The sequence below is a fragment of the Engystomops pustulosus genome, chromosome 6, assembly GCF_040894005.1.
Source record: "Engystomops pustulosus chromosome 6, aEngPut4.maternal, whole genome shotgun sequence".
Taxonomy (NCBI): domain Eukaryota; kingdom Metazoa; phylum Chordata; class Amphibia; order Anura; family Leptodactylidae; genus Engystomops; species Engystomops pustulosus.
Window position 1 is genome coordinate 188,517,554 of NC_092416.1, and position 15,239 is coordinate 188,532,792.

Genomic DNA, 15,239 nt, shown 5'->3' on the forward strand with positions numbered 1-15,239 from the left:
CATGGTTATTTTATATACAGCCCCTCGTGGTTATAGTATATACAGCCCCCTCGTGGTTATTTTATATACAGCCCCCTCGTGGTTATTTTCTATACAGCCCCCTCATGGTTATTTTATATACAGCCCCTCGTGGTTATAGTATATACAGCCCCCTCGTGGTTATTTTATATACAGCCCCCTCGTGGTTATTTTATATACAGCCCCCTTGTGGTTATTTTATATACAGCACCCTCGTGGTTATTTTATATACAGCCCCCTCGTGGTTATTTTATATAAAGCCCCTCATGGTTATTTTATATACAGCCCCCTCGTGGTTATTTTATATACAGCCTCCTCATGGTTATTTTATATACAGCCCCTCATGGTTATTTTATATACAGCCCCCTCGTGGTTATTTTATATACAACTCCCTTGTGGTTATTTTATATACAGACTCCCTCGTGGTTATTTTATATACAGCCCCCTCATAGTTATTTTATATAAAGCCCCCTCGTGGTTATTTTATATACAGCCCCCTCATGGTTATATTATATACAGCCCCCTCATGGTTATTTTATATACAGCCTCCTCATTGTTATTTTATATACAGCCTCCCTCGTGGTTATTTTATATACAGCCTCCTCATGGTTATATTATATACAGCCTCCTCATGGTTATATTATATACAGCCTCCTCGTGGTTATTTTATATACAGACCCCTCGTGGTTATTTTATATACAGCCCCCTCATGGTTATTTTATATACAGCCCCCTCATGGTTATTTTATATACAGCCCCCTCATGGTTATTTTATATACATTTCCCTTGTAGTTATTTTATATACAGACCTCTCGTGGTTATTTTATATACAGCCCCCTCATGGTTATTTTATATACAGCCTCCTCGTGTGTATTTTATATATAGCCTCCTCGTGGTTATTTTATATATAGCCTCCTCGTGGTTATTTATATGCAACACCCTCATGGTTATTTTATATACAGCCTCCTCGTGGTTATTTTATATACAGCCTCCTCGTGTGTATTTTATATACAGTCTCCTCGTGGTTATTTTATATATAGCCTCCTCGTGGTTATTTATATGCAACACCCTCATGGTTATTTTATATACAGCACCCTCATGGTTATTTTATATACAGCCTCCTCGTGTGTATTTTATATACAGCCTCCTCGTGGTTATTTTATATACAGCCCCCTCGTGGTTATTTTATATACAGCCCCTCATGGTTATTTTATATACAGCCCCCTCGTGGTTATTTTATATACAGCCCCCTCATGGTTATTTATATGCAACACCCTCATGGTTATTTTATATACAGCCCCCTCATGGTTATTTTATATACAGCCTCCTCGTGTGTATTTTATATACAGCCTCCTCGTGGTTATTTTATATACAGCCCCCTCGTGGTTATTTTATATACAGCCCCTCATGGTTATTTTATATACAGCCCCCTCGTGGTTATTTTATTTACAGCCTCCTCATGGTTATTTTATATACAGCCCCCTCGTGGCTATTTTCTATACAGCCCCCTCGTGGTTATTTTATATACAGCCTCCTCATGGTTATTTTATATACAGCCCCCTCATGGTTATTTTATATACAGCCCCCTCGTGGTTATATTATATACAGCCCCTTCGTGGCTATTTTATATACAGCCTCTTCGTGGTTATTTTATATACAGCCTTCTCATGGTTATTTTATATACAGCCCCCTCGTGGTTATTATATATACAGCCCCCTCATGGTTATTTTATATACAGCCCCCTCATGGTTATTTTATATACAGCCCCCTCGTGGTTATCTTATATACAGCCCCTCATGGTTATTTTATATACAGCCCCCTCATGGTTATTTTATATACAGCCTCCTCATGGTTATTTATATACAGCCCCTCGTGGTTATTTTATATACAGCCCCCTCATGGTTATTTTATATACAGCCTCCTCATGGTTATTTATATACAGCCCCTCATGGTTATTTTATATACAGCCTCCTCGTGGTTATTTTATAGAGCCCCCTCGTGGTTATATTATATAAACCCCCCTCGTGGTTATTTTATATACAGACTCCCTCATGGTTATTTTATATACAGCCCCCTCGTGGTTATTTTATATACAGCCCCCTCGTGGTTATTTTATATACAGACCCCTCGTGGTTATTTTATATACAGCCCCTTCGTGGTTATTTTATATACAGCCTCCTCGTGCTTATTTTATATACAGCCCCCTCGTGGCTATTTTATATACAGCCCCCTCGTGGTTATTTTATATACAGCCTCCTCAGGGTTATTTTATATACAGCCCCTTCATGGTTATTTTATATACAGCCCCCTCATGGTTATTTATATACAGCCTCCTCGTGGTTATTTTATATACAGCCTCCTCGTGGTTATTTTATATACAGCCTCCTCGTGATTATTTTATATACAGCCTCCCTCGTGGTTATTTTATATACAGCCCCCTCATGGTTATTTATATACAGCCCCCTCATGGTTACTTTATATACAGCCTCCTCATGGTTATTTTATATACAGCCCCCTCATGGTTATTTTATATACAGCTTCCTCATGGTTATCTTATATACAGCCCCCTCATGGTTATTTTATATACAGCCCCCTCATGGTTATTTTATATACAGCCCCTCGTGGTTATTTTATATACAGCCCTTCGTGGTTATATTATATACAGCCCCATCATAGTTATTTTATATACAGCCTCCTCGTGGTTATTTTATATACAGCCTCCTCGTGATTATTTTATATACAGCCTCCTCGTGGTTATTTTATTTACAGCCTCCTCGTGATTATTTTATATACAGCCTCCTCGTGATTATTTTATATACAGCCTTCTCATGGTTATTTTATATACAGCCCCCTCATGGTTATTTTATATACAGCCTCCTCGTGGTTATTTTATATACAGCCTCCTCGTGGTTATTTTATATACAGCCCCTTGTGGTTATAGTATATACAGCCCCCTCGTGGTTATTTTATATACAGCCCCCTCGTGGTTATTTTATATACAGCCCCCTCGTGTTTATTTTATATACAGCCCCCTCGTGGTTATATTATATACAGCCGCCTCGTGGTTATATTATATACAGCCCCCTCGTGGTTATTTTATATACAGCCTCCTCGTGGTCATTTTATATACAGCCTCCTCTTGATTATTTTATATACAGCCCTCCTCACGGTTATTTTATATACAACCCCCTCGTAGGTATTTTATATACAGCCCTCTCGTGGTTATTTTATATACAGCCTCCTCAGGGTTATTTTATATACAGCCTCCTCGTGGTTATTTTATATACAGCCCCCTCATGGTTATTTTATATACAGCCCCCTCATGGTTATTTTATATACAGCCCCCTCATGGTTATTTTATATACAGCCCCTCGTGGTTATTTTATATACAGCCCCCTCGTGGTTATTTTATATAGAGCCCCCTCGTGGTTATTTTATATACAGCCTCCTCATGGTTATTTTATATACAGCCTCCCTCGTGGTTATTTTATATACAGCCTCCTCGTGTGTATTTTATATACAGCCTCCTCGTGCTTATTTTATATACAGCCCCCTCGTGGCTATTTTATATACAGCCCTCTCGTGGTTATTTTATATACAGCCTCCTCAGGGTTATTTTATATACAGCCCCCTCATGTTTATTTTATAGAGCCCCCTCGTGGTTATATTATATACAACCCCCTCGTGGTTATTTTATATACAGACTCCCTCGTGGTTATTTTATATACAGCCCCCTCATGGTTATTTTATATACAGCCCCCTCGTGGTTATTTTATATACAGCCCCCTCATGGTTATTTTATATACAGCCTCCTCGTGGTTATTTTATATAAGACCCCTTGTGGTTATTTTATATACAGCCTCCTCATGGTTATATTATATACAGCCTCCTCATGGTTATTTTTATATACAGCCCCTCATGGTTATTTTATATACAGCCCCTCGTGGTTATTTTTATATACAGCCCCCTCGTGGTTATTTTATATACAGCCCCTCGTGGTTATATTATATACATCCCCTTCAAGTTTATTTTATATACAGCCCCATCATGGTTATATTATATACAGCCTCCTCGTGGTTATTTTATATACAGCCTCCTCGTGATTATTTTATATACAGCCTCCTCGTGGTTATTTTATTTACAGCCTCCTCGTGATTATTTTATATACAGCCTCCTCGTGGTTATTTTTATATACAGCCCCCTCGAGGTTATTCTATATACAGCCCCCTCATGGTTATTTTATATACAGCACCCTTGTGGTTATATTATATACAACCCCTGCGTGGTTATTTTATATACAGCCTCCTCGTGGTTATTTTATATACAGCCCCTCATGGTTATTTTATATACAGCCCCTCATGGTTATTTTATATAAAGCCCCCTTGTGGTTATTTTATATACAGCCCCCTCATAGTTATTTTATATAAAGCCACCTCATGGTTATATTATATAAAGCCCCCTTGTGGTTATTTTATATACAGCCCCCTCATGGTTATTTTATATACAGCCTCCCTCGTGGTTATTTTATATACAGCCTCCTCATGGTTATTTTATATACAGCCCCCTCGTGGTTATTTTATATACAGACCCCTCGTGGTTATTTTATATACAGCCCCCTCATGGTTATTTTATATACAGCCCCCTCGTGGTTATTTTATATACAGCCCCCTCGTGGTTATTTTATATACACACCCCTCGTGGTTATTTTATATACAGCCCCCTCATGGTTATTTTATATACAGCCCCCTCATGGTTATTTTATATACAGCCCCCTCATGGTTATTTTATATACATTTCCCTTGTAGTTATTTTATATACAGACCCCTCGTGGTTATTTTATATACAGCCCCCTCATGGTTATTTTATATACAGCCCCTCGTGGTTATAGTATATACAGCCCCCTCGTGGTTATTTTATATACAGCCCCCTCGTGGTTATTTTCTATACAGCCCCCTCATGGTTATTTTATATACAGCCTCCTCATGGTTATTTTATATACAGCCCCCTCGTGGTTATAGTATATACAGCCCCCTCGTGGTTATTTTATATACAGCCCCCTCGTGGTTATTTTATATACAGCCCCCTTGTGGTTATTTTATATACAGCCCCCTCGTGGTTATATTATATACAGCCGCCTCGTGGTTATATTATATACAGCCCCCTCGTGGTTATTTTATATACAGCCCCTCGTGGTTATTTTATATACAGCCCCCTCGTGGTTATTTTATATACAGCCTCCTCGTGGTTATTTTATATACAGCCTCCTCATGGTTATTTTATATACAGCCCCTCATGGTTATTTTATATACAGCCCCCTCGTGGTTATTTTATATACAGCCCCCTCGTGGTAATTTTATATACAACTCCCTTGTGGTTATTTTATATACAGACTCCCTCGTGGTTATTTTATATACAGCCCCCTCATAGTTATTTTATATAAAGCCCCCTCGTGGTTATTTTATATACAGCCCCCTCATGGTTATATTATATACAGCCCCCTCATGGTTATTTTATATACAGCCTCCTCATGGTTATTTTATATACAGCCTCCCTCGTGGTTATTTTATATACAGCCTCCTCATGGTTATATTATATACAGCCCCCTCGTGGTTATTTTATATACAGACCCCTCGTGGTTATTTTATATACAGCCCCCTCATGGTTATTTTATATACAGCCCCCTTATGGTTATTTTATATACATTTCCCTTGTAGTTATTTTATATACAGACCCCTCGTGGTTATTTTATATACAGCCCCCTCATGGTTATTTTATATACAGCCTCCTCGTGTGTATTTTATATATAGCCTCCTCGTGGTTATTTTATATATAGCCTCCTCGTGGTTATTTATATGCAACACCCTCATGGTTATTTTATATACAGCCTCCTCGTGGTTATTTTATATACAGCCTCCTCGTGTGTATTTTATATACAGCCTCCTCGTGGTTATTTTATATATAGCCTCCTCGTGGTTATTTATATGCAACACCCTCATGGTTATTTTATATACAGCACCCTCATGGTTATTTTATATACAGCCTCCTCGTGTGTATTTTATATACAGCCTCCTCGTGGTTATTTTATATACAGCCCCCTCGTGGTTATTTTATATACAGCCCCTCATGGTTATTTTATATACAGCCCCCTCGTGGTTATTTTATATACAGCCCCCTCATGGTTATTTATATGCAACACCCTCATGGTTATTTTATATACAGCACCCTCATGGTTATTTTATATACAGCCTCCTCGTGTGTATTTTATATACAGCCTCCTCGTGGTTATTTTATATACAGCCCCCTCGTGGTTATTTTATATACAGCCTCCTCATGGTTATTTTATATACAGCCCCCTCGTGGTTATTTTATATACAGCCCCCTCATGGTTATTTTATATACAGCCCCTCGTGGTTATAGTATATACAGCCCCCTCGTGGTTATTTTATATACAGCCCCCTCGTGGTTATTTTATATACAGCCCCCTTGTGGTTATTTTATATACAGCCCCCTCGTGGTTATATTATATACAGCCGCCTCGTGGTTATATTATATACAGCCCCCTCGTGGTTATTTTATATACAGCCCCTCGTGGTTATTTTATATACAGCCCCCTCGTGGTTATTTTATATACAGCCTCCTCGTGGTTATTTTATATACAGCCTCCTCATGGTTATTTTATATACAGCCCCTCGTGGTTATTTTATATACAGCCCCCTCGTGGTTATTTTATATACAGCCCCCTCGTGGTTATTTTATATACAACTCCCTTGTGGTTATTTTATATACAGACTCCCTCGTGGTTATTTTATATACAGCCTCCTCATAGTTATTTTATATAAAGCCCCCTCGTGGTTATTTTATATACAGCCCCCTCATGGTTATATTATATACAGCCCCCTCATGGTTATTTTATATACAGCCTCCTCATGGTTATTTTATATACAGCCCCCTCGTGGTTATTTTATATACAGACCCCTCATGGTTATTTTATATACAGCCCCCTCATGGTTATTTTATATACAGCCCCCTCATGGTTATTTTATATACATTTCCCTTGTAGTTATTTTATATACAGACCCCTCGTGGTTATTTTATATACAGCCCCCTCATGGTTATTTTATATACAGCCTCCTCGTGTGTATTTTATATATAGCCTCCTCGTGGTTATTTATATGCAACACCCTCATGGTTATTTTATATACAGCCTCCTCGTGGTTATTTTATATACAGCCTCCTCGTGTGTATTTTATATACAGCCTCCTCGTGGTTATTTTATATACAGCCTCCTCGTGGTTATTTTATATACAGCCCCTCGTGGTTATAGTATATACAGCCCCCTCGTGGTTATTTTATATACAGCCCCCTCGTGGTTATTTTATATACAGCCCCCTCGTGTTTATTTTATATACAGCCCCCTCGTGGTTATATTATATACAGCCGCCTCGTGGTTATATTATATACAGCCCCCTCGTGGCTATTTTATATACAGCCCCTCGTGGTTATATTATATACAGCCCCCTCGTGGTTATTTTATATACAGCCCCCTCGTAGTTTTTTTATATACAACCCCCTCGGGGTTATTTTATATACAGCCCCCTCTGGGTTATTTTATATACAGCCTCCTCGTGGCTATTTTATATACAGCCTCCTCGTGGTTATTTTATATACAGCCTCCTCGTGGTTATTTTATATACAGCCCCTCATGGTTATTTTATATACAGCCTCCTCATGGTTATTTTATGTACAGCCTCCTCGTGGTTATTTTATATACAGCCTCCTCGTGGTTATTTTATTTACAGCCTCCTCGTGGTTATTTTATATACAGCCCCCTTGTGGTTATTTTATATACAGCCCTCTCAGGGTTATTTTATATGCAGCCCCCTCGTGGTTATTTTATATACAGACCCCTCGTGGTTATTTTATATACAGCCCCCTCGTAGTTATTTTATATACAGCCCCCTCGTGGATATTTTATATACAGCCTCCTCCTGGTTATTTTTTACACAGCCTCCTCGTGGTTATTTTATATACAGCCCCCTCATGGTTATGTTATATACAGCCCCCTCGTGGTTATTTTATATACAGCCCCCTCATGGTTATATTATATACAGCCCCTCATGGTTATTTTATATACAGCCCCCTCGTGGTTATTTTATATACAGCCCCCTCGTGGTTATATTATATACAGCAGCCTCGTGGTTATATTATATACAGCCCCCTCGTGGTTATTTTATATACAGCCTCCTCGTGCTTATTTTATATACAGCCCCCTCGTGGTTATTTTATATACAGCCCCCTCATGGTTATTTTATATACAGCCTCCTCGTGCTTATTTTATATACAGCCTGCTCGTGCTTATTTTAGATACAGCCCCCCTCGTGGTAATTTAATATACAGCCCCCTCGTGGTTATTTTATATACAGACTCCTCGTGGTTATTTTATATACAGCCCCTCATGGTTATTTTATATACAGCCCCCTCGTGGTTATTTTATATACAGCCCCCTCGTGGTTATTTTATATACAGCCCCCTCGTGGTTATTTTATATACAGCCTCCTCATGGTTATTTTATATACAGCCTCCTCGTGGTTATTTTATATACAGCCTCCTCATGGTTATTTTATATACAGCCTCCCTTGTGGTTATTTTATATACAGCCTCCTCATGGTTATATTATATACAGCCCCTCATGGTTATTTTATATACAGCCTCCTCATGGTTATTTTATATACAGCCCCCTCATGGTTATATTATATACAGCCCCTCATGGTTATTTTATATACAGCCTCCTCATGGTTATTTTATATACAGCCCCCTCATGGTTATTATATATACAGCCCTCCTCGTGGTTATTTTATATACAGCCTCCTCGTGGTTATTTTATATACAGCCTCCTCATGGTTATTTTATATACAGCCCCCTCGTGGTTATTTTATATACGGCCCCCTCATGGTTATTTTATATACAGCCTCCTCGTGGTTATTTTATATACAGCCCCCTCATGGTCATTTTATATACAGCCTCCTCGTGGTTATTTTATATACAGCCTCCTCATGGTTATTTTATATACAGCCCCCTCATGGTTATTTCATATACAGCCCCCTCGTGGTTATTTTATATACAGCCTCCTCGTGGTTATTTTATATACAGCCCCCTCATGGGTATTTTATATACAGCCCCTCATGGTTATTTTATATACAGCCCCCTCGTGGTTATTTTATTTACAGCCTCCTCATGGTTATTTTATATACAGCCTCCTCGTGGTTATTTTTTATACAGCCTCCTCGTGGTTATTTTATAGACAGCCTCCTCGTGGTTATTTTATATACAGCCTCCTCGTTGTTATATTATATACAGCCCCCTTGTGGTTATTCTATATACAGCCCCCTCGGGGTTTTTTTTATGCAGCCTCCTCATGGTTATTTTATATATAGCCTCCTCATGGTTATATTATATATACAGCACTCCTCATGGTTATTTTATATACAGCCTCCTCGTGGTTATTTTATATACAGCCTCCCTCGTGGTTATTTTATATACAGCCCCCTCATGATTATTTTATATAAAGCCTCCTCGTGCTTATTTTATATACAGCCCCCTCGTGGCTATTTTATATACAGCCCCCTCATGGTTATTTTATATACAGCCCCCTCATGGTTATTTTATATACAGCCTCCTCATGGTTATTTTATATACAGCCCCTCGTGGTTATATTATATACAGCCCCCTCATGGTTATTTTATATACAGACTCCCTCGTGGTTATTTTATATATAGCCCCTTCGTGTTTATTTTATATGCAGCCCCCTCGTGGTTATATTATATACAGCGTCCTCGTGGTTATTTTATATACAGCCTCCTCGTGGTTATTTTATATACAGCCCCCTCGTGGTTATTTTATATACAGCCCCATCGTGGTTATATTATATACAGCCTCCTCGTGGTTATTTTATATACAGCTCCCTCGTGGTTATTTTTATATACAGCCCCCTCGTGGTTATTTTATATACAGCCCCCTCGTGGTTATTTTATATACAGCCTCCCTCATGGTTATTTTATATACAGCCCCTCAAGGTTATTTTATATACAGCCCCTCGTGGTTATTTTATATACAGCCTCCTCGTGTGTATTTTATATATAGCCTCCTCGTGGTTATTTTATATATAGCCTCCTCGTGGTTATTTATATGCAACACCCTCATGGTTATTTTATATACAGCCCCCTCGTGGTTATTTTATATACAGCCCCTCATGGTTATTTTATATACAGCCCCCTCGTGGTTATTTTATATACAGCCCCCTCGTGGTTATTTTATTTACAGCCTCCTCATGGTTATTTTATATACAGCCTCCTCATGGTTATTTTATATACAGCCCCCTCGTGGTTATTTATATACAGCCCCCTCGTGGTTATTTATATACAGCCTCCTCATGGTTATTTTATATACAGCCCCCTCATGGTTATTTTATATACAGCCCCCTCGTGGCTATTTTATATACAGCCTCCTCGTGGTTATTTTATATACAGCCTCCTCGTGGTTATTTTATATACAGCCCCTCGTGGCTATTTTCTATACAGCCCCCTCGTGGTTATTTTATATACAGCCTCCTCATGGTTATTTTATATACAGCCCCCTCATGGTTATTTTATATACAGCCCCCTCGTGGTTATATTATATACAGCCCCTTCGTGGCTATTTTATATACAGCCTCCTCGTGGTTATTTTATATACAGCCTCCTCATGGTTATTTTATATACAGCCCCCTCGTGGTTATTATATATACAGCCCCCTCATGGTTATTTTATATACAGCCCCCTCATGGTTATTTTATATACAGCCTCCTCATGGTTATTTTATATACAGCCCCCTCGTGGTTATTTTATATACAGCCTCCTCTTGGTTATTTTATATACAGCCCCCTCATGGTTATTTTATATACAGCCTCCTCATGGTTATTTTATATACAGCCTCCTCTTGGTTATTTTATATACAGCCCCCTCATGGTTATTTCATATACAGCCCCCTCGTGGTTATATTATATACAGCCTCCTCGCGGTTATTTTATATACAGCCTCCTCGTGGTTATTTATATACAGCCCCCTCATGGTTATTTTATATACAGCCTCCTCGTGGTTATTTTATATACAGCCTCCTCGTGGTTATTTTATATACAGCCTTCTCATGGTTATTTTATATACAGCCTCCTCGTGGTTATTTTATATATAGCCTCCTCGTGGTTATTTATATGCAACACCCTCATGGTTATTTTATATACAGCCCCCTCATGGTTATTTTATATACAGCCTCCTCATGGTTATATTATATACAGCCTCCCTCATGGTTATTTTATTCACAGCCTCCTCGTGGTTATTTTATATACAGCGTCCTCGTGGTTATTTTATATACAGCCCCCTCGTGGTTATTTTATATACAGCCTCCTCGTGGTTATTTTATATACAGCCCCCTCGTGGGTATTTTATATACAGCCCCCTCGTGGTTATTTATATACAGCCCCCTCGTGGTTATTTTATATACAGCCCCCTCATGGTTATTTTATATACAGCCCTCTCGTGGTTATTTTATATACAGCCTCCTCGTGGTTATTTTATATGCAGACTCCCTCGTGGTTATTTATATACAGCCCCCTCATGGTTATTTTATATACAGCCTCCTCATGGTTATTTTATATACAGCCTCCTCATGGTTATTTTATATACAGCCCCCTCAGGGTTATTTTATATACAGCCTCCTCATGGTTATTTTATATACAGCCTCCTCATGGTTATTTTATATACAGCCCCTCGTGGTTATTTTATATACCGCCCCTCTTGGTTATATTATATACATCCCCTTCAAGGTTATTTTATATACAGCCTCCTCGTGGTTATTTTATATACAGCCTCCTCGTGATTATTTTATATACAGCCTCCTCGTGGTTATTTTATATACAGCCTCCTCGTGATTATTTTATATACAGTCCCTTCATGGTTATTTTATATACAGCCCCCTCATGGTTATTTATATACAGCCTCCTCGTGGTTATTTTATATACAGCCCCCTCATGGTTATTTTATATACAGCCCCTCGTGGTTATTTTATATACAGCCCCTCATGGTTATATTATATACCGCCCCCTCATGGTTATTTTATATACATCCCCTTCAAGGTTATTTTATATACAACCTCCTCGTGGTTATTTTATATACAGCCTCCTCGTGATTATTTTATATACAGCCTCCTCATGGTTATTTTATATACAGCCTCCTCATGGTTATTTTATATACAGCCCCCTCATGGTTATTTTATATACAGCCCTCCTTATGGTTATTTTACATACAGCCCCCTCATGGTTATTTTATATACAGCCTCCCTCATGGTTATTTTATATACAGCCCCTCATGGTTATTTTATATAAAGCCCCCTCGTGGTTATTTTATATACAGACTCCCTCGTGGTTATTTTATATACAGCCCCCTCATGTTTATATTATATACAGCCCCCTCGTGGTTATTTTATATACGGCCCCCTTGTGGTTATTTTATATACAGCCCCCTTGTGGTTATTTTATATACAGCCCCCTCGTGGTTATTTTATATGCAGACTCCCTCGTGGTTATTTATATACAGCCCCCTCATGGTTATTTTATATACAGCCTCCTCATGGTTATTTTATATACAGCCCCCTCATGTTATTTTATATACAGCCCCTCATGGTTATTTTATATACAGCCCCTCATGGTTATTTTATATACAGCCCCTCATGGTTATTTTATATACAGCCCCTCCTGGTTATTTTATATACAGCCCCCTCGTGGTTATTTTATATACAGCCCCTCATGGTTATTTTATATACAGCCTCCTCGTGGTTATTTTATATACAGCCCCCTTGTGGTTATTTTATATACAGCCCCCTCGTGGTTATTCTATATAGCCCCCTCGTGGTTATTTTATATACAGCCCCTCAAGGTTATTTTATATACAGCCCCTCATGGTTATTTTATATAAAGCCCCCTCGTGGTTATTTTATATACAGCCTCTTCGTGGTTTTATTATATACAGCGTCCTCGTGGTTATATTATATACAGCGTCCTCGTGGTTATTTTATATACAGCCTCCTCGTGGTTTTATTATATACAGCGTCCTCGTGGTTATATTATATACAGCGTCCTCGTGGTTATTTTATATACAGCCCCCTCGTGGTTATTCTATATAGCCCCCTCGTGGTTATTTTATATACAGCCCCTCAAGGTTATTTTATATACAGCCCCTCATGGTTATTTTATATAAAGCCCCCTCGTGGTTATTTTATATACAGACTCCTCGTGGTTATTTATATGCAACACCCTCATGGTTATTTTATATACAGCCTCCTCGTGTGTATTTTATATACAGCCCCCTCATGGTTATTTTATATACAGCCTCCTCGTGTATATTTTATATATAGCCTCCTCGTGGTTATTTTATATATAGCCTCCTCGTGCTTATTTATATGCAACACCCTCATGGTTATTTTATATACAGCCCCCTCGTGGTTATTTTATATACAGCCCCTCATGGTTATTTTATATACAGCCCCCTCGTGGTTATTTTATATACAGCCCCCTCGTGGTTATTTTATTTACAGCCTCCTCATGGTTATTTTATATACAGCCCCCTCGTGGCTATTTTCTATACAGCCCCCTCGTGGTTATTTTATATACAGCCTCCTCATGGTTATTTTATATACAGCCCCCTCATGGTTATTTTATATACAGCCCCCTCGTGGTTATATTATATACAGCCCCTTCATGGCTATTTTATATACAGCCTCCTCGTGGTTATTTTATATACAGCCTCCGCATGGTTATTTTATATACAGCCCCCTCGTGGTTATTATATATACAGCCCCCTCATGGTTATATTATATACAGCCCCCTCATGGTTATTTTATATACAGCCCCCTCATGGTTATTTTATATACAGCCTCCTCGTGTGTATTTTATATACAGCCCCCTCATGGTTATTTTATATACAGCCTCCTCGTGTGTATTTTATATATAGCCTCCTCGTGGTTATTTTATATATAGCCTCCTCGTGCTTATTTATATGCAACACCCTCATGGTTATTTTATATACAGCCCCTCATGGTTATTTTATATACAGCCCCCTCGTGGCTATTTTCTATACAGCCCCCTCGTGGTTATTTTATATACAGCCTCCTCATGGTTATTTTATATACAGCCCCCTCATGGTTATTTTATATACAGCCCCCTCGTGGTTATATTATATACAGCCCCTTCATGGCTATTTTATATACAGCCTCCTCGTGGTTATTTTATATACAGCCTCCGCATGGTTATTTTATATACAGCCCCCTCGTGGTTATTATATATACAGCCCCCTCATGGTTATATTATATACAGCCCCCTCATGGTTATTTTATATACAGCCCCCTCATGGTTATTTTATATACAGCCTCCTCGTGGTTATTTTATATACAGCCCCTCGTGGTTATTTTATATACAGCCTCCTCATGGTTATTTTATATACAGCCCCCTCTTGGTTATTATATATACAGCCCCCTCATGGTTATTTTATATACAGCCTCCTCATGGTTATTTTATATACAGCCCCCTCGTGGCTATTTTCTATACAGCCCCCTCGTGGTTATTTTATATACAGCCCTTCTTGGTTATTATATATACAGCCCCCTCATGGTTATTGTATATACAGCCTCCTCATGGTTATTTTATATACAGCCCCCTCGTGGCTATTTTCTATACAGCCCCCTCGTCGCTATTTTCTATACAGCCCCCTCGTGGTTATTTTATATACAGCCCCTCATGGTTATTTTATATACAGCCCCCTCATGGTTATATTATATACAGCCTCCTCGTGGTTATATTATATACAGCCTCCTCGTGCTCATTTTATATACAGCCCCCTCATGGTTATTTTATATACAGCCTCCTCGTGGTTATTTTATATACAGCCTCCTCGTGCTCATTTTATATACAGTTCCCTCGTGGTTATTTTATATACAGCCCCCTCATGGTTATTTTATATACAGCCCCCTCATGGTTATTTTATATACAGCCTCCTCGTGGTTATTTTATATACAGCCTCTTCGTGGTTATTTTATATACAGCCTCCTCGTGGTTATTATATATACAGCCTCCTCGTGATTATTTTATATACAGACCCCTCATGGTTATTTTATATACAGCCCCCTCGTGGTTATTTT